This window comes from Vulpes lagopus, chromosome 3 (genome assembly GCF_018345385.1).
Source record: "Vulpes lagopus strain Blue_001 chromosome 3, ASM1834538v1, whole genome shotgun sequence".
Classification (NCBI taxonomy): Eukaryota; Metazoa; Chordata; class Mammalia; order Carnivora; family Canidae; genus Vulpes; species Vulpes lagopus.
The window spans coordinates 7,379,985-7,401,030 of NC_054826.1; the positions used below are offsets into that span (position 1 = coordinate 7,379,985).

Sequence of the window (21,046 nt, forward strand, 5' to 3'; positions counted from 1 at the left end):
TGGTGATTTTTCTACTTCAAAAATATTTTACGTATGTTAAAAAACATTAGCATAGGCCTTATTTCTACAGTTGGAGGCACTAAAAAGAATCAACTATGATAGTATATTAAGAGAGTGACATGACATCCATGAGGAATTTATAGCTACTTTTAGGTTAGATGTTTTAGCAAAACTTTCCTTATCTACTTTTCCTTCTCTTCATCATTTATAAATTTTGATCATTCAATTGTATATACTAATAAAGCAGCACTGAAAATATGGCACATCTGTTGTCCTTTTACATGCTAAACCCCACTATTTCGTTAATATTTTAAAGATCTTATTTATTTATTCATGAGAGACACACAGAGACATACAAAGACACAGGCAGAGGGAGAAGCAGGATCCCTGCAAGGAGCCTGATGTGGGACTTGATCCCTGACCCTGGGATCACACCCTGAGTCGAAGGCAGATGCCCAACCACTGAGCCACCCAGACATCCCAAACTCCACTTATCTTTAGGCCAATTTTCTCTCACTGAAAATAAATAAATAAATAAATAAATAAATAAATAAATAAATAAATAAATAAATAAATAAGTAAGTAAGTAAGTAAGTAAAAACGGTCATGGACAAATAGAAATTTTACAAAAAAGAAGATAGCAGAAAAGAATAGATTATATATTTTCTTTCTCAGCAATGCATACATGTGAGCAAGAAAATTGCTCGCGGTGGAGAATGGGCAGTACATGGGGTAGATGGTAAGAATAGAGGGCCAAAGACCATCCTAGAGTCTGCATTCTGGCTCTCTCACATACTAGCTTTGGGATTTGTGAAAGTCATCTAACCTCTCTATGCCTTGGTTTTCTAATTTGAAAAATGAAATATTGTTCACCTCTTTAATGATGATTAAGAAACATCCTAGATGTAAATCACTGTGAACAATGTCTGGCACTTAGAAAATGTTCAAATAAAGGACTGTTATTATTATACAGATTCAGTCCTTCACTTTAAAACTTTTTAATAACAGATCTAATGTTACTAAACATTACTACAAATAATCAGTGTTAGTGAAAGCACAATGATAGCTTTAATTATTCCATAAAGAATATTAGTGTGTGCCACGTAATTCTAGCATATTACATGGATTACCTCAGTTAACCATAAAAAATAAATAAGCATGTGATATTTTTAGTGTCTGAGTTTCCATTTTATAGTGAGGGAAATCCTTATATACTTTTATAGCATGGCAGAAAGCACACAGGGATGGGGATTTTAAGACGTAAGCTCTACTTTGTATTTTGCCATTTTGTATTTGGCTATGAGATTAAGAAGAAGTTGTTTTCTTAAGAAAAGCAGGTACCCGTAACACACAAATGGGCCTCAACTGATGGTTTTTAAAAAGCCACCTGACACCTCAAAGATGCTAACTCATTACCGTCACCATCAGTGGTTTTAATAGCTCTGGAACTCCAGATCCCATCAGCAAACCCAGACTAGAGAAACTTGGACTTCCATTAGCAATAGAAGATGCTAAACAGTGATCAAGCCATAAGAGCTATGTTCGGAGTAGAGGAATATTGCAGACATCATGTGGTAACTCAGGGTATGCATGTGCTTGGGAGCACCTGCAAGAAAATTGCTCACGGTGGAGAATGGGCAGTGGATTCAGACATCCTATTTACTAGCGTGATCCCATTGGCGCTCTCTGGTTGGCTTACCTCAGGGAAACACTTTCTGGGTGACTCTGAAGCACTTGATTTCTATTAACGCTACCACTGGAGGCATTCAAAAAGCCAAGAATAATACTTGATTATTTTTTTAACCTTATTTGTTTTAATAATTCAGGATAAAATAACACCCTTTAAAAAAAAGAGATTGAAAATAGGGCATCTTTCGTGAACTTTTAAATCATTTCTGAACTTGTTTGCAAGTTTCTTCATACATTACAGTATTCTCAGCATAAACCCAGCTTTGTTCCTTAGCAACCAACCAATCTTCCATATTCATTCCTGTTTTTGCTCCTAGTGATAAAAACCGTGAAATGACTGCCCTTTGCATACATTCTATACATCCTCCAAGCAAAGGTCAAATAACAAGTCCATCTCCCTCATTACTTCATCTTTCAAAATTATACTAATGTTCCTAATACTTTGTGGTTTAGAGTCATTTTAGCGTATAATTATATACCACCAAGTATTGCCTGTGCCACTTTGATTTTTTTAATAGATTTTACTTATTTATTTGAGAAAGAGAGAGAGCGAGCGGGAGGAGGGGCAGAAAAGAGAGAGAAGAGGAGTAGAAAGAAGCAGGCTCCCTGCTCAGGACTTGGGACATGGGACTTGATCCCAGGACCCTGACATCATGACCTGAGCCAAAGGCAGAGGCCTAACCAACGGAGCTACCCAGGTGGTAAGTGACCGTGCCACTTTGTTTCTTAATAATATACCATGTCTCTTATTTTTCCTGTTATATTTATCTCAGTGTACAACACAAGGCTCTGTACATAATAGGTGCTTAAAACAAGAAATGGCTATAAAGCAAGAATCAATTAAAAAAGAATCAAATAAATTTTTGTATATTTCTAAATGAGTAATGTCTCCTTCAATGGAGTTGCTTTCAAGAAAAGATACGTGTTATTTTCAACATATTTATGAAACTTTCCATTTTAAAACTGATTTTGTAATCAGCTTATGGGCTCAGACATAAAAACATCACCGTATCTTCTAGCTGCAATTATTTATCTGGTGTGCACATTCAAATCATCCGGTGAGAATTTTAAAATATGAAAGGTCATACCATAAGTCCAAAAATTCTGATGCTGTAGGTCTAGGATGGGGTCAATTGTGCATAGTAAGTGAATAATTAATCAGTTTGAGAAAACTGCTTTATAGTTTGTGCTTCTAAAGCGAAAATTGCCTTTGGTTTAAAAAGTGAATATAATAAATAGTGCCCACTGGAAAAGAAAATGTCTTTTGTGTCTTCAATGAGTTAGTGTTTTAGGTACTCTATGGTAGCATATTTATGTTTAAATTATGATCCATACTATATGTCCTACTTATCTGATGCATGAATTTCCTTACCATACATTTGCTACTATGTGGGAGTTATTGAGTTAAGTGCTGGTGTGTTATATGTCAAAATCAAAATGATCCTGGTTTTAAGAAAGTAATTAGATTTAAAAAGAAAGAAAGAAAGAAAGAAAGAAAGAAAGAAAGAAAGAAAGAAAGAAAGAAAGAAAGAAAGAAAGAAAGAAAGAAAGAAAGCAGGCATATACAAAAAAAAAAAAAAAAACAAAAACTCAAGGCAGATGACCCATGGGTAAAAGAGAAGTGTAAATGAAGAGTTAAAACTTTTCTAAAGCTAGAGCCTTTCTAGCAGGAGAACTCAAGGAGCATCTCAAGGAAAAAGTAACATTTGAAGCCTATCTGAATGGTAAGAGTTTAAGTAAGCAGAATCTTGGGGGAGAGTGACCAATACAAACAAAGCTAGAGTGATGAAAAATAATAACTAAATAACATACAGGACAAGGAGAATTCTAGAACTGAGAGCTGGTTGATTTGTCTGTATTAATGGGACAAATTTTTAGGTGGGGGCAGGGTGAGGGCATGCAGAAGGACCTACAAAGATTTAAAAGAAGAAGAAAGAAATAGATCAGATTAGGTTAAAAAAATTTGATTTTACCCTGCGAGCATTAATAATGCTGTAATATTTATTAGACATTCATAATTGTCAAATGAAACTCTCAGGGCTTTACACGTACAGCGTCATGTAATCCCTTCAGTAGGCCTAAGAAGTAGCCACCATTCCCCCATCTTCCAGACAAGGAAACTGAGCTGTATCTGGATTAAAGAGCTTAAAGGGGATCCCTGGGTGGCGCAGGGGTTTAGCGCCTGCCTTTGGCCCAGGGCGCGATCCTGGAGACCCGGGATCGAATCCCACGTCGGGCTCCCGGTGCATGGAGCCTGCCTCTCCCTCTGCCTGTGTCTCTGCCTCTCTCTCTCTCTCTCTCTGTGACTGTCATGAATAAAAAAAAAAAAAAAAAAAAAAAAGAGCTTAAAGGCAGGGGAACCCTCCTGCACTGTTGGTGGGAATGTGAACTGGTGCAGCCACTCTGGAAAACTGTGTGGAGGTTCCTCAAAGAGTTAAAAATAGACCTGCCCTACGACCCAGCAATTGCACTGCTGGGGATTTACCCCAAAGATTCAGATGCAATGAAACGCCGGGACACCTGCACCCCGATGTTTCTATCAGCAATGGCCACAATAGCCAAACTGTGGAAGGAGCCTCGGTGTCCATCGAAAGATGATGGATAAAGAAGCTGTGGTCTCTGTATACAATGGAATATTACTCAGCAATTAGAAACGACAAATACCCACCATTTGCTTCAACGTGGATGGAACTGGAGGGTATTATGCTGAGTGAAATAAGTCAATCGGAGAAGGACAAACAGTGTATGTTCTCATTCATTTGGGGAATATGAATAATAGTGAAAGGGAATATAAAGGAAGGGAAAAGAAATGTTGGGAAATATCATGAAGGGAGACAGAACATGAAGACTCCTAACTCGGAAAGGAACTAGGGGTGGTGGAAGGGGAGGTGGGCGGGGGCTGGGGGTGAATGGGTGACGGGCACTGAGGGGGGCACTTGATGGGATGAGCCCTGGGTGGTTTTCTATATGTTGGCAAATTGAACACCAATAAAAAATAAAGTTATATAAAAAAAAAAAGTTATAATAAATAAATAAATAAATAAATAAATAAATAAATAATAAATTACTAGCTTGGCAAACATTCCCATGTCCTTGAGGGCAGAGGTCAAACGATGGAGTGAGATCCTTCAACTCTGGAGTGAGAATAACTTAACACTCTGTAGGGGTATCTGTCAAAAAGGGGACGTGCAGGAAAATTTTTGAGCTAATTAGCAACACAAAATTACAGGGTTAGCTTTAATCTCATCTCTGAAGGGAGCCTTTCTTAGAATCTCATGTTGGTGGGACGCCTGGGTGGCTCAGCAGTTGGGTGCCTGCCTTCGGCCCAGGGCGTGATCCTGGGGTCCTGGGATCGAGTCCCACATAGGGTTCCCTGCATGGAGCCTGCTTTTCCCTCTTCCTCTCTCTCTGTATCTCTCAAGAGTAAATAAATAAAATCTTTAAAAAGAAAAAAAAAAGAATCTCACGTTAGCATATACCCTCCTCTTTAACTTCATGGTACCCTGTGCTTGTACCGATCCTTGCAATTATCAGACTATATGGTAATTTCTATTTTGATTGCATCCAGGAAAATATCAGAAGGCATTTGAGGTTAGAAAGCTTGAATATTGCTTATTTTCCATCATACTTTGGTACTTAATATATTGACTTGTTCATAATGAAAAATAAATAAGTAATAGTAACTGAGTAATTATATGAAAATGAATTAAGGAAAATATATTTTAGGAATGATTACAGCAGGGAGCAAGAAATCTCCTAGGAGGCTTCGGATTTGCACATACTCATGTCTCTTGTTTCATTAGTTTCACCTTTAATAACCAATTAAATAATGAAAAGTATAATGAAATAACACCTTTCAAATTTCCCTTCATCTCCTCTATGATTAAATTGCCATGTCCCCTCATCTTCATTCCCCTAAAACCTCATTTATCCTACAAGCAAATTACTAAATAATTACAATTGTATTTACCTTAATTTTTAAAAGATTTATTTATTTATTTATTTATTTATTTTAGAGAGGAGGGGAGGGAGCTGGACAGAGAGAGAATCTTAAGCCGACTTTGTGTTGAGTGAGGAGCCCAACACCGAGCTGAATCTCATGACCCTGAAATTATAACCTGAGCTGAAACCAAGAGTCAGATGTTTAACCAGCCGTGCCACTCAGGCACCCCTGTATTTACCTTTAAAAGTTGCTTTTTCCTACTATATTTTCATCTCATTGAGGAAAGGACGAAATTATAACTTTCCCAGGTTCCTGGCAAACTCCATAAAACATATTAAAAACTCTAAAAAGGAAATGGTTGAGAAGGAAAGATGTAATCTGAACCTCTTCTGTAGTATTGAGTTGGAATCAGAAAAAGAGCTAATTTTACAATTTTTATAAATTAGAGTTTAAAATGGTTCATCAAATAATCTTATAAGGGGGAGGGTTAAGATTGACAATGAATTTTAGTCCTAAGTAAAAATGATAAATTGTTCAAGAATGGTCTTTGGAATGATAGTTAATGATGGACCATCTCTCTTATCACTTGAGGCTACATTATCGGGAGTATGTAGGTATGTTATGATCTAGACTAAAATTGACCAGGAACTAGAATTAAAAAAATAAATAAAGATTTTATTTATTCATGAAAGACACACAGAAACTGGCAAAGACACAGGCAGAGGGAGAAGCAGGCGCAGGGAGCCTGATGCAGTACTCGATCTCAGGACCCCGGGATCACAACCTGAGCCAAAGGCAGACACTCAACTGCTGAGCCACTCAGGTGCCACAAAACTAGAACTTTTAAACTAAAAGTGTTTGGGGCTGTTTCTTGGTGTCTACTCACCAGGACAGGTGTTTTTTATAAGTTTCTCTCCATACTTATGATTTTCGTTTGCTAGCCACTCTGCAAAAAAACTTTGCCCAAAGCAATAGCACTAAATGTGAATATGACATCATCATAGGATTTCATCTAAATTTCAAACATTTCTAAACTCTTAAAGCAACATTTCAATTTATGTTCCCTTTTGGAGTTCGAATAAACACTTTATATGTTTACTTGAAATAATACAGTGTGCAGCATTGCACAGAAAAAAAAAAAAAACCTTAGCAGTCTTTTGAGAATAAAAACAAATCAATAGTAATATCTCTTAGAATAGAAGCACTTTTGTTGACAGAGGGAACATAGCTTAATGGGAAGCAGAGTAATCTTTGTTTTCAATCAGACTATTGGGCTGTGCATGAGAAATGCCATGCTCTGACCACTTGTTTTACATTAAAAGGCAACCTGGCATGTTCAAAATAGAGACAGAAAATTATTTGCTTTATAAAGACAGACACCTTATGGCTTTAACATGTAACACAGAGATAACCTTCATAAGATTTTCTTTGTGTGTAATTTTATGAGTTTGTCTTCAGTTCCCATTGAGCTCTATTCATTTAATTAAAGTCAAGCATCCCAGTGACCCAAAGAGATTCTGGAGCTGTTCACATTGTGGGCTGTACATGTGACTAAGCTATCCCAGGTCCAATATTGGAATTGAAATCTTAGTCAGGTGTTGATGGTGGTGGTGATGATGATGATGAAGAAGAAGAAGAAGAAGAAGAAGAAGAAGAAGAAGAAGAAGAAGAAGAAGAAGAACAACAACAACAACAAGAAGAAGAAGAAGAAGAAGAAGAAGAAGAAGAAGAACAACAACAACAACAACAACAACAACAACAACAACAACAACAGTGTTACTTTAGGATGGTAACATAAATGTGCCCAGAGAGACAGACAAATAGACAGAGATAGCTCTAGATATAGCTCTAGATATGGAAATAAATCAAAGGAAAACAGGAAAAAGTTTTTCTTATCTTTTGCTTCCTATAGGCAATGTGTGAAGAAAACTTATCTGATCAAATTTCCTTATTTTTATCTGTAGTGTATAAACAATGAGGAGTAAGACCATAAAAGCAATGACTGCTCCAGAGTTTAAAATCTAGTAGTGCTTATTTCTAGTCTCTGGAAAATAACTCTGTTGTTTTGTTTTTCCTTGTAAATATGAAGATTAGTAATTATGGGTCCTGTTCTCATGCAAGTGTTTTATTAGGTTATTAGAAAGAGAAACCGTAAAAAGGTGGCTATTTGGAGGCTATGTTAGGCCACCCACAGTACAAATTATTCTAGTATTTATGGAAAAATGAGAGCAAACAAATTTATCTTCCTAAACTTCCAATGAGCTCAACTGAAAAGCACATTCAGCAACAGTATTCGTGTGCTTCTCAGGCAGGCTATGTGTTTACACCTGACGTCTACCATAACGCAGCCCCTGCTCTCTTCGTGCTGCACACCAGAAGATGTTGGAAGAAATTTTGCTTGAGAAAGTTAAATATTTAAGGAGAAATTCGAGTTGACTTGCAACTATACCACAAAATATATTTTAGGTTAAAAATGGTATCTTGCTTCAAAAGTGATGTTTAAGATATTTTGCTTAGATTCTTGAAAAACAATGTTTTATAACCTCACATGGACATGCAAAAATTAAACGCAATTAATCTAAAAATGGTTCCTGTTCAATGCTATTATATAACCCTTCAGTTCACATTAGTTTCAATGCTTCCAAGTGCAAGGTTTAGTTGGGAAAGAATCTGGAACCAGAACATTCTCTAATATACTATGATATGGCCACAAGGTGGCTCCAAAGACCTAAATATATTATTTTACTTCTTAAGAGGGGAATAGATTTTTTACCAGAAATACTAGCGATAATTTACCCTATAAATGGGACAATACTTCAGAAATATAAAGTCATTTCAACCTTCTAATTAAGTTTTGAGGTGTAATTTATAGTATTTTTTAAAATGCAATTATTCAAGACAACATATCAAATGATTGAAAACTTTGAAGAATTTGAAGGATTTTGAAGGGAAATGATTATTTAGCTTGCATAATTAATTATTCACAAACATCTCCTTTGTTTAGGTTTTTTATCATTAATTTCTCTTCTAATTTTGCACAATTTGATTCTCCCTTGATTACCAAAAAAATGAAAATAACTGCAACTTAATGAACTTTTTCTCTCGCATAAACTTTAAAACTCAAGAGAAAGCTTGTCTAATTTTTAATCTTTGGAAGGGTTAATTCTAAAAGCACATACTTTGAGAAAATCTGGTAAACTAAAATATATAGTATTAACATACTTTAAATTAGACACCCCAATCAGCCATAAAATTAAATCACTTGGCCAAATATTATAATGAAGTCAGGGGGAAAAATGAGTGTTATAAAATAATCGCAATATTTAATAAAGAGGGCATAAGAAGACAGCGAATTTGATGAAATGAATAATAAAATATATATAATAAATATAAATATATAGCTATGAGAAAAAATGAAGATTATCTTTATTATGTTCAAAAAATTACATCTGTTGGCTAGGTTTTTGTAGTGTCTATGATGACTCACCTCTCCTTCATATGTGGATGGATAATAAGGTACTAAGTATATTCTTTCAATATGTGAACTTCTAAAATAAGTATATTAATTAGTCCCAGGTTATAAATAAAACTAAAAGAAAATGAAAACTGTGATATAATTCTGGATTTTAAAAACGAAATTTTGAAGTGAAAGATATTTATGGACTCACGAAAATGTATATTTTATGACCCTAATGTTCTGATTTGTTTTTGTCACCCATGGAATTCATTTCAGGTGCTTTTAAAATCACCATATTGAGCCCCAAGGCAGGAAGAAGAGATGTGATTTTAAATTGATCTTCATATCACCTTAAATGCGAAGGATGAAAAGAAAGAATTATCTAAATAAAATCTGTTAAAATTTTCACGTTTTGTAGCAGAATCAGTCTTCATCAGACAGTTTCTGGAAACTAGTCTAAGAAAGCAGTAGTCCACTGACCTTTCAGCATGTAATATAGACTGCAGAATTATTCTTGAGATTTATGGGTATCCAAACTTTAATGGGATTATTTCTGTAATGCACTGCCTCTGTTCATCATTCTTGTTCTAATTCTCATTACTCTGACCTCAAGAAGGAGAATCTGTGAAAAGAACCATTACTGCAGTGTATTCAGAAATGGCTCATGTTTCACCTGAATGAGTTTATGTGGCTTATGGAACTCACAACTGTAAGTCTCTATCTTTCTAATGCTTCCTCCCTCCTCTGTCCCCTTTCTGGGTCCTTTACGTTGTTTTCAAAATTCATATCCATTAATTCCCTAGTTCATGCAATTACCAAATGTGATTCTGAGAATGCAATTTAAGTTTTCAGGCTACATTCTCTCTTTAGGCAACGGACATTTTCACAATCATTAGGGAATGAACATAGCAGTTATATACTGAGCCCTTGCCAGTTACCATAGTAGATGGATCGCATGGGCCCTTTCTAATTATAACAATAGGTAAGCTGTGTCTTTGGAAACTATATGATTTAAACTTCCATTTCACAAACAAAAAAAAAATTGGAATAAAGAATTTATGATGCTATCAGTAGAATTAGTGATAGAATCTGACTTAAAACACCAAGGATTTTCATTTCAACTCAAGCACAAAATTATTATTATGGAAGTTAAAATTTTCAAAAATTTTGAAAAAGTGGCAGCCTGAGTGCTTTAAAATAAAGTACATCCAATATTAATTTTAAAACGCATAGGTCAGGGGAGCTTGGGTGGTTCAATTAGGTAGAGAAGCGTCTGCTTTGGTCATGATCCCAGGGTCCTGGGATTGAGCTCTGAGTTGGGCTCCCTGCTCAGTGGGGGTGTCTGCTTCTCCCTCTCCTTCTGCCCCTTCTCTTCCCAAATTGTGCTCTCTCTCTCTCTCTCCCCCTCCTCTCTCTTAAATAAATAAATAAATAAAATAAATAAATAAATAAATATTTTTTTTTCCAAAAAAGGCATAGATCACATGGATTTATATACAGTAATAATAATACCAAAAAAATAGGTAACAATAATATGTAGCACTAGAACACCTATTGTCAGGTATTGTATTTTACATTTATGATTTTAAAAACTCATTAAAAATTCTACTATTGTGTAAGGACAATTATTCATCTCATTCTATAGATGAAAAACTATCAGGAATATTAAATATTAAATATAGAGTAAGTGACATAGGATTTGAAGCCAGACAGCTTGGTGCCATGGTCCATGCTTTTATCCATCAAAGAAATTCTAGGACAGGCATTCTTGCCAATCTTACCATTCCAAGAAAGGCAATCTCAGTGCTTCTGGCATATAGCCTTATCAGTGTGTAGTCTTCCTATTAAATATGACCTTCATCAGGTATCCTCATAAAAACAGGGTATCATTATCATATCAATTTGTTCAAAGAGTGGCCAAGTTTCAAACTCAACAGCTTCTATGTCAGTGAGTATTTTAATTACTTGTAGGAATGTGAGAACTTCTGTTAACAATTTTTAGCAATAGAGTTTGGGGATCTACTTGGTCTTCAGAAACATACGTTTTGTTTAGGCTTCTTGTCTGGAATGGGCATATTAGTCTCAAATTTGAATCCTTGCCGCAAGAGGACAATTGCCTACTATAAACGTGACATGCAGACAACCAATCAAGATGATGGCTCCTAATTGAAGCACTGATTCAGGATCCACTTGCAGGAGTCCACGGAATGAATCTGAGGGTACACAAAAATGTATCTGGAACTAATCTAATGCATTCTGACATTTTATTGGAAGATGTCATGCGGTTTTGAATACAATTGTTAAAAAAGAGGTGAATCAGAGCCCCATATCATTCATTTTATAAGTATGCAGTATTCGACCTTCTTATTAAAACTGGGGAAGAATAATAAATCGTGTCATTACTCATTTCATGCCTCACTGTTCCAGAGGTTTGGTTACATATATATATGCTTTTTCAGTGTCTGGTGTATGGTAGGCACATAAGAATGAGCAATGAAAGAATGAATGAATTAGAACAAGATACTGAGAGGATTCTTGTGTCCTTTAAAAAAAATAGAAAATCAAAACTGAAGATTTTGTGTTAGGTGGAGAAACGGGTGGCTGTCTAAATGACATTCTGGTACCTAGCTTACCGCTATTCTATGAAAATTGAAACATTTAAAACATAACTGCCTAATATTTCTATTATCATTCATGTAAGATTTACTGCAAACATATTTATTGTGAATATCTTACATTAAAACTAAAATTTACATTGGATTGATTCATCTTTATTTCTCTAAATGTGGCATTAAGGGATTGGCTCATAGAAACTTCCTCCAAAATGAATAAAATCAATTAGAAGCTGAGGGAAAATTCTTATTGTTTAGATTCCAAGAAATTATTTAAATGTATAAAGTAAATTAAAATATAACATCCCAAGAACATGATAGCCTATAACCCAAGACAGTTAAATTAATGATTGTGAATTTCACATCATCATAGTTCTTAACCTGATGCCACTATGAAAAATTGATGATGTCCATAAGGATTTTTTAAGGACAATGGTTTATATGGAACATTTTAGTTTGCTGCTACAAAGGACAAGGCTCTTCTTATCCACTCTTGTTTTTTTTTTTTTTTTTTTTTTTTTTTTTAACCTTGGTCTAACCCAAAATGGGTTTGATCCAAACCTCACCTATAAAATGAAGTGCATAGTCTTTGCTCTGAAATCAAGATAATAGTTGTTATTTCTCTAACTTCACATCTCCACTGGGCTGGATGCCCAGTAGAAGTTGTACACCTAACAATCACATGGCTTTGTCCTAAAAAAGAAAACGTTTTCGTCCCTCCCCCACATAGTTCAGATGTCATATTATGTTGGACACTAATCCAATTCTTTTTTTTTTTTTCACTAATCCAATTCTAAGAAAAAAGAGTTTAATGAAGAAATGATTTGAGGACCACTTCATTTCCAGCATTTATTTTTTTTGTATTGAAAAGAATATTTGTGTCTATTCACAAGATAGTGAAGTTTTACAAATTAATTTTCAAAATGTAGAATTACCTAGGTGATAAATGTGGAAAATTTGGGCATATATGGCATATATTTAAAAAGACATAATAGCTAGGACAGAAGAGATTCTTAGTGTGGAGAATTCTCATTTTCTTACTTTCATCCATCCAAAAAGGTGGATGGAGATTTCCTGTATCAGTAAAAAAAAATTATATATATATATATCTATATCTATATATATATATATATATATATATATATATATATCTCCACTTTTGTTTCACAGATAAATTCTATATAAAATCTCCACTCTTCACTTCTTCACTTCAGCAGGAATATATGTCTTCTCCTCAACACCAGTACCCTCATGTTATTGGGATTATGTCTCTGTTGCCACTCTCCCAGCCACTGTCTACTGACACCTCCTCTCTGCAGCTCTTGGGCTCAAATGCTCTAAAAGGGAGAATGGTTGGGTCAGCCTGCAGGCATCCACTGGAGCAGTCTTGCTGGGTGACACAGCCTCACTGCCCATTCCACTGGTGGCCACAGTCAGGTAGAAGCGCCAATCTGTGCGGTGACAGCCACACACCCGAGGAGGAGTGCCCTTCATTCTGAGGCTTCCCAGAGCTGTCTAGGGGAATGGGTAACATTCTTTATTCTTGGTATGTATGAAGTCTTGTGTCCCTTGTATAGATCAGGGATTTGGGGTTATAAATGACAGAAATCCAACTTGAGCTAACTTAAACAAAAGGAAAGCTTATTCTCTCTTCTAATAACATTGTGGAAAAAGCTGTGGTCTTACTGGCCTGGGGATGCCAAGATTCAGGAACATCAAAACCATTAAAATATATATATATATATATATACATATATATATATATATATATATATATTATATACACACAGGAAGAAAAAGTTGAGGAGAAAGAGGGAAGAGTGCCTCTAGGTACATGCCTGTGTGTAGGATGCAATGTTGAACACATCTCCAAAAGAATAGCTGAAACTTGGTGAAGGAATTGATCAGGAAATAAAGATTTTCTCCATAGGTTTTTACTTATAGGCAAAGGCTTTTGGAGCACTCCCCCTTTATCTAAGACCCCTAGTGGATGCCTGAAACTACAGACAGTACCAAACCCGATATAACACTAAGCGTTTCCCCCAACACATACATATTTGTGATGAGTTCAATTTATATAGGCACTTCAAGAGATTAACACTAAATAATAAAATAGGACAATTATAACAATAGACTATAACAAAAGCTGCAAGAATGTGATCTCTCTCTCACTCTCGAAATATCTGTACTCATACCTTCTTCTTAGGATACTGTGAGGTGATAAAATGCCTATGTGATGCGATGAAATGAAGTGAAGGATGCGGACACTGCGACATAGCATTAGGCTGCTATTGACCTTGTGAGGATACGTCAGAAGCAGGTTCTTCTGCCCTCAGATGACAGTTGACTCTGGGTAACTGAAGCTGCGGAAAGCATCTTGGTGGTTTTCACTCTCTAGAGACTAACCATCAAAAAGTCACTCTTGTGACTGCTTAGGATGACTGAGCACTTACCATGATTTGGGAAGAAGCCCCAAAAGAAACAAAGAAAGAAAGAAAAGAAGAAAATGTTATACTTGACGAGGCTAATTAGTAATCACTGTGTGCCCAGTTTTTGCTTATTTGATTAAAGGAGTCGACCTTTGTCATTTTACTCCAATGGTTTCTTTGCTTTATGTAATTGCTAAAGCAAATAAATACTGTACTGTTGGTATAGATAAAAGTTTATGTAATCCATATCATTTATTTTATCAGCAATAGATTTAAACCAATGAGTTAGAGGTAGCAAATTTTTAATAGTTTGGTTTCTTTAAAGCAAAGTTTTTAAATAAAATAATAGAGTCTACATTTAGACACCAAAATCAGCCCCTCAGATAGTACAAATTTTGTCAAGTCAACCTAAATAAAAGACTATTATTTAAAATCAATGCTTGTAAGTCAAATTATCTAGAAATATTATGTGCTTCATCTAAATTTGAAGTCTGATTCAAGAATTATGGAAACATTCATTACTTTTAGATATCCCAGAAGTTGCCATGGTTTTCAAGTGGAGTTGATTTAACTTGATTTTATTGGGAGTAGAGTTACATACAAAAGGAAAAATCCGTCACATTTTTAAAATTTATATTAGCATTATGCAAAAAAAGTACTCAATAACCTAGGCAAATAAATTGATTGCCTTTCCTCTACTCATATAATTATGCCAATTTTCAGCTTTGATTCTTGTAAGTCCTGCGTGAACATTGCAGAGAATTATCAGAATAACCCAAGTTAAACATTTACTTTATTCAATTTATTGATTAATTTCCCATACATTCTGCTTAACTTGATTATGGTGACAGTTTATGTTTCCCAAATTCTCCACTGAAAATGAGAAGGAGCAACGATAGTTCTTCACAGTGGCTACAATGGACGTTTGCTCATGATTTGTCAGTTTACATTCTTATCTCAGAAACTGGTAATATCTGTATCATGCAACAAAGAAGAATCAACATGTCTAATGAAAGGCTGCTTCCTGGAAAGTGCAATTTATGTTTAATTTATTTTTAAAACCAGGACTGTCAAACTACTTCAATATCCTCTGTTACAGTAAATCAACAAAGATTCCCAATCAATAAACCGATGTACTGAGGATAATAACTCATGTCTATGCATTCTACATTCTGATACTTTGGAGAAGTCATTTCATTAATAAATGCAGCGTTTCCCATACTTTGCTTGCTAGTGCAGTAAACTACATTGGTGCCAATTCCAATTCCTTAAAAGCCTAGGTGTTGCACTACCTAAAAGAATTGCTTTCATTTTAAAGGACGTGAACCAGCCAACTGAACTGTCATACACTTTATGCTATGATGCAAAGAATAATGTGATAAGTCAAATGTATAATGTGGCAGATGATAGAACACTGGCTATAAGATTCACAGGATTTACAGAAATATTATTTCACCTAGAGTAATGTTTTTAAAAGGCACATGGAATGCTCAACCAAGGACCTTTGTAATTGCCATAAATGAAGGAGGGGATGAGGGAAGGGGGGAGAGGGACAGCGAGGGGAACAAAGGGAGGAGGGAGGATGAGAGAGAGAGAATGTGCACTGCAAAATTTCTGAGTATCAGCAGGGCTCTGAAGTGTTTAGACATGTCATTTAATGCTGAATTCCTTGTGGTGAAGCAAGGCTACACCTTACAGCCTATTGCCTAATTCTGTCCTGAAATCAAAGTGTTACTTAACTTTATTTATTTGTGCATCGTGTAGAGTATGGAGAATCAAGGCTGCTTTCTAAAAGGAGGTGGGAGCATATAGAGATCACATGGTTTGATAAAGTGCTTTATAATGTCACTGTCAAACTCTCTACGACATCCCTCTACTACAAGGGATTGTTATATGAAGGCATTTCAACTCCCAGAGGCAGTCATTATTTCCAAGGAATGCTACATTTGATTCCTTAAAATGAGGTAAAAGGAAATTTCACTGTATTCATTCTTATTCAATTTCCAGTTTTCCCTTTCTTTAAATCCCCCACCAGCGTGGTGATGTTTAACAAATGCCTCTTCATAATAGAGAGGAGAGACCATCACATACACTGCAAAAGAGAGAATCTGGATAAAACTGTAAAGATATTTGTGAAAACAAAGCCCCTTTATTCCTTAAAAAAAAAAAAAATCAAGTTACTTTTTGTAGGGGGGGGGGCAAGAAGTTGCACTGGTAGTAAAGAGTTAAGTGAAAGTTGTGTTGAAACAATTTTTAGGAAACTGCCAGATTATTTAACTGATCAATGTTAGCATGACATTAAGGATAATGCATTCCCAGCAACCTACAACTTTAATGGGATGGATGCTTTCTTACAACGTTTGCCTCTTGAGTTAGTTGAACTGAGCAGTGACAAAGGAGATACAGCAAAGGCAAAAATGGCCTCATGTTTTAGCTCTCCTTGCGAAAGACAACACAACTGTGTCTGAAAGGGCTCCAAGTCTCATACTAAAATGTCAAGTGAAGTGAGGCTGCTGTAGAGCAAGAAAGGAAGAAGAGAGGTGACCCTGAGCTGATATTGTTATCTTAGAAAACAGGCACTCCTTGTTGATTGAAATTTTCTCTCGTTCTTCTGCGTGAAAAAAATCTGTAATTTTGAGTGTTGAACTTATTAGAGATAAAAGCAGGGAATGCTATACTAGGGCTCTGTGGACATAATCCAAATGCTTTAGCTAGGGAAAAGAAAAAAGAAAAAGAAAAAGAAGGCAGATTCTAAAATGTTTATTTTTAGGACATTTCTTTCTACCTGCATATTCCGAATTAGTTTAATTATGACAAAATACAATTTTCTCAGTGAACTCACTGGTCTGAATGAAGTGGCAAGAAAGGGAAAATATATTTTTCCTATGTTTGCTTTCATTCCTCAAATATGTGTTCATGATGACATTCCTTGGGCTCTGCTTTTTTTTTTTTTTTTCCAAATATTCATAATAGGGACCATATATACTTAGCATAATGCTTCATCGGTCTCACCATTGCTCAGTATAAGCCTAACAAGAATGAGGGCACTATTCCTGCCACTTGGTTTTTAACTTCAGCCTATTTGAGACAAGACTGCTAAATTTAACATGGTTAATAAAGTGACTTTTCTGAGACCCTTCAGGTTAATCAAAAGTAGAGTTTTCAAGCATAGCCTAGAAATTTGGAGGTCAAATACCTGCATGGAACTACTTATGGTTGGCATAAAATATGTTTCTATTTCTCTGCTTATATTTTGTCACTTTATTTCACTATTTTACAAGCACTTCTAATGTGGCAACAGCATTAGAATGCATTTTGCGTAGTAGAAATAACAATATATTATGGCTCATACTTTTTTAAAACCCAAGGGCTAGACCAGAGACAGTTGGGTTTATACCCATGATTTGTATTAATTGCTTACTATGCAACACTCTTCCTGATAATAACACTTAACAAAAATATGGTTCACTTTGCTGCTGAATCAGCAGCATTGGAGCACATTAGGCTGTGCTGCAGCCTAGCGGAATGATTTGGTATAAAAATGACATATTCCAGGAGGACACAGTGTTAACACTCGCTGCAAAGTAGGTTAAGAAACATAGGAAATAAGTCATATGTCCAGAAATCCCTTAGATAATGTGTGTTGTGTCTCAGTTATTTGTTGATATGGGAAATTAAGTGAAGATCGTGATATGAATCCTCGAGTCGAAACAGGGTTCACATATTTTGGAATTAACCTTTCCATTTCAAATATACTCTTTTCAACCAGAAAAAAAAAAATAAAATAAAATCACACCTCTTTTAGATTACACTACTTTCTTAATAACGTGCCAGAAATGTATATCACCCCAGATAGAAAATCAATTTTCTACCCCTTTTTTCTTTTTTTTTCCTTTTAAAAGAAAATCTCAGTGTAGTAAAAAATCTGACACTGTGATGTTGAATTGCATACCTGTCTCGTACTGGTATCACCAAATAGCTAGTGTTTATCAACATCTAGGAATATCACCTGAAGCACTGAACAGGTACCAGGAATTTAGCCAGTCACCTCACATACATGCATATGTATGTGGATGCCACACACATTATACGCTGCTTTCCTATTTCCCTGGCTCCCCCCACCCCAACCCAAGCCATATAAGTGTATGGAATTCTATTATTTGATTGGAGTCGGGGAAGGTATATGCATTCACCGGGGAAGTCAGTTTGTTAAGCAGCAAGTATCTGAAACCAAGAAAGTATCTGATTTCATGAAAACAGACATTGACTCCCACTTTCATAACAGCTGAAAAAAAAAGTGAAGGCAAATGAAAGAAGCATTTCTTTATATTTTTATCGTCAGAATGGATTTGTATCTGACGGGTCCCTAAGACACAGATATATTGTGCTTATATTTGTGTACTCCCACTCCCCCCCACACACCCCATTAACTAGTCTTTCCTTATGCATTACACACTGAACACATACGTGCCACCTTCCCTACACCGCAGGGAATGGGGACAAGGTAGATGGTCTCTGCAACTTATCTCCCAATTTCTCTATGACACAGCCTCTGCCTTTCTTCTCCCTCACTTTAACTAAAACTGAACCGCGAGCTCTTGTCAATGACATAATGTTTTCATGAAAGTTCTACTAATTAAAAATCCTCACCATACCAGACCTAAAAAATGAGCACACTCTTGCCAAGTGTTATTCACCACAGAGAAGCTCTTGTAGCTACATTTTAAAGAAGGATAGAGGGAGGGGGATGGTGTGGAGGGAGAAAGTCTACTAACATATGCATTGAAGTAGAACAGTTGTCAGCATCGGAGGGACAGAAGATTTTTAATATAGATCCTTTAAGAGAAAAGGAGAAATCATGCATCTCAGAACAGCTGAGAGTAATGGATGTGCAGTTTTGGATAAGAGAAGCTTTTGCTGGAATGAAGAACCATATTATAGGAAAGAGATTTCTGTGCTTGTTTTTTTCTTTTCTTTTTTTTTAAGCAAAAGATGATAGGGCAGTTTTAAAATGATGTTTGTCTTTGATTGCACCTGTAGACCCCCCCCTCCCCTTTTTTTTAATGATAAGGAGATGGTAGGTTTCTATTGTGGAGACATAAAAACACTTTCGGACTACTGCTTTTGCCCACACTTACGGTGCTATCAGTAGTTACTTGTTGGGGGCATGCATTTAGACTTGCAATGTGCTGCATTAATTTAACACCACATAAAATATGGATTTTATTGCAGCAGAGACAATAAATGCTGCAACTGCTGACTACACGCATTTAGTCTCCCTTCTTCCTCTCTCCCCTCACTTCTGGCTCAGATACGAAATGTGAACGCAGGAAGGATGCCTCTTCTATTTCGGATGAATGTCAATCTGTTTTATTTATGTAGATGCTTAGTGACCATTGACAGTTTCAAGGAACCTGTCGTCTGCTTGTCATTTCTCTTTATATTGGACGTACAATGAACTATGACTGGGAACAAGTGCAGAGTGGATCCATTCACACGGAATGCAAAGTAATGTTAGATGATGTTAGAGTTCACAGCAACAAGGTTATCTCCGCAACTGATTTTTAAGACACAGACGAACAAGTAGGAGCATGACAGACCGCACTCCACGACATATTTTTAGCATTTGTCCAGGGTGCACGGATTCGCAAACTCTCCTATCACGACCCGCTGTTGAGCCTAGTACATAACTGATCTAGTTTTCCATTTTCTCCTATAGAAATTCGAAGAGGTGGTTTCTAGAATCTGATGTGCGGAGTTTCATGCTTATTAATCTCAGGTGTTAAAGATAATTATTTGGAAATAACTGCTCAATGCAACTTAACAACAAACATTCCCTCCCCTCCCATCTCCCCAGGGAAAGAAAATGAAAGCCTTAAGGGGGCTTGGGGGGTAAAAAAAAAAAAAAAAAAGAGGAGGAGGAGGAGGAGGAGGAGAGCATGAAGTCTTCCTACCTTTTTTATCAGCTTCTGGATGACGGAAGTTGGCTGCAGCCAAAATCACCCCGGAGAGATTGTCACCGTGTCCCCTTTTTTTGTTTGTTTTCGGCTGCTATTTCCCTGTCGCCGAGGCTACTTCAATCTAACTCCAGCTCTCGCTCAGCATCACTTTCAACTCTGGACGGCAGGGAGCCGAGGAGAACGGGGGCGAGCTCTCGCTGATTGGCTTTCATTCAGGGCTTTCTGATAAGGGGAGGAAAAAAAGAGAGAGGAGAGGAGGAGGAGAGGAGAGGAGAGGAGAGGAGAGAGGAGAGGAGAGGAGAGGAGAGGAGGGGGGGGGGAGGGGAGGGGAAGGAGCCCTTCCTCCCGCGGAGAGAGAGGTTCTGCGGCGGGAGCCCGGCGGCCGCGCTCGCCCGGGAGGTTAGAGACCCGGAGAGCGCGGGCGGGGGGCGGGGGAGGGGCAGGGGGCGGGGCGGGGCGAGCAGGGGGGCGGGGCCGGGCCGCAGGGGGCGGGGCCGTGGAAGCCGCGGGGCCGGGGGTCGCGGGCGCAGGGGGCGGGGCCAGGGGCAGCGGGGGCGTGGCCGGAGCGCGGGGGGCGGGGCCGAGGCGCAGGGGGCGGGGCCGGGGAGCAGCGGGGGCGCCCTGCAGCCCCGGGGGCGCCCCGCAGCCCGGCAGCCCCGCGCCGCCGACGGGCCTCCCCGCCCAGGTGGCAGGCTCGGTGCCCCGGGCTCAGGTGCCCAGCGGGTCCCTAACGCAAGCCCGGCGCCCGCCTGCTGCTGGCCCTTCTCGCCCGATGCACCTCTTCTGACCGTCCAGGCTTCTGCAGCGTCTACCTCCCCCCCTCCCCCCGCCCAGGCTGCTGAACCCAAGCCCTACCCCCGTCCCCGCCCCCCCCCCCAGGGCCAGGTCGCCTTGCCACCCGAGCTGACGATGCCTTGCCACAGCGATGTCACTGGGACGTTCATGATTTTTTTTTT

At 37.5% G+C, this 21,046-nt stretch overlaps 1 protein-coding gene across 2 annotated transcripts in view; it reads right to left on the reverse strand.

Moving 5' to 3' along the window:
- Positions 1–20,323, reverse strand: part of LOC121486358 (cadherin-10) — a 175,723-nt gene extending 155,400 nt beyond the window's left edge. For both annotated transcript variants that reach the window (XM_041747222.1, XM_041747221.1), the window contains exon 1: positions 20,085–20,323. The gene's annotated coding sequence lies outside the window, so the exon portion shown is untranslated. The remainder of the gene's footprint in view (positions 1–20,084) is intronic.
- Between the last annotated feature and the right edge of the window lie 723 nt (positions 20,324–21,046).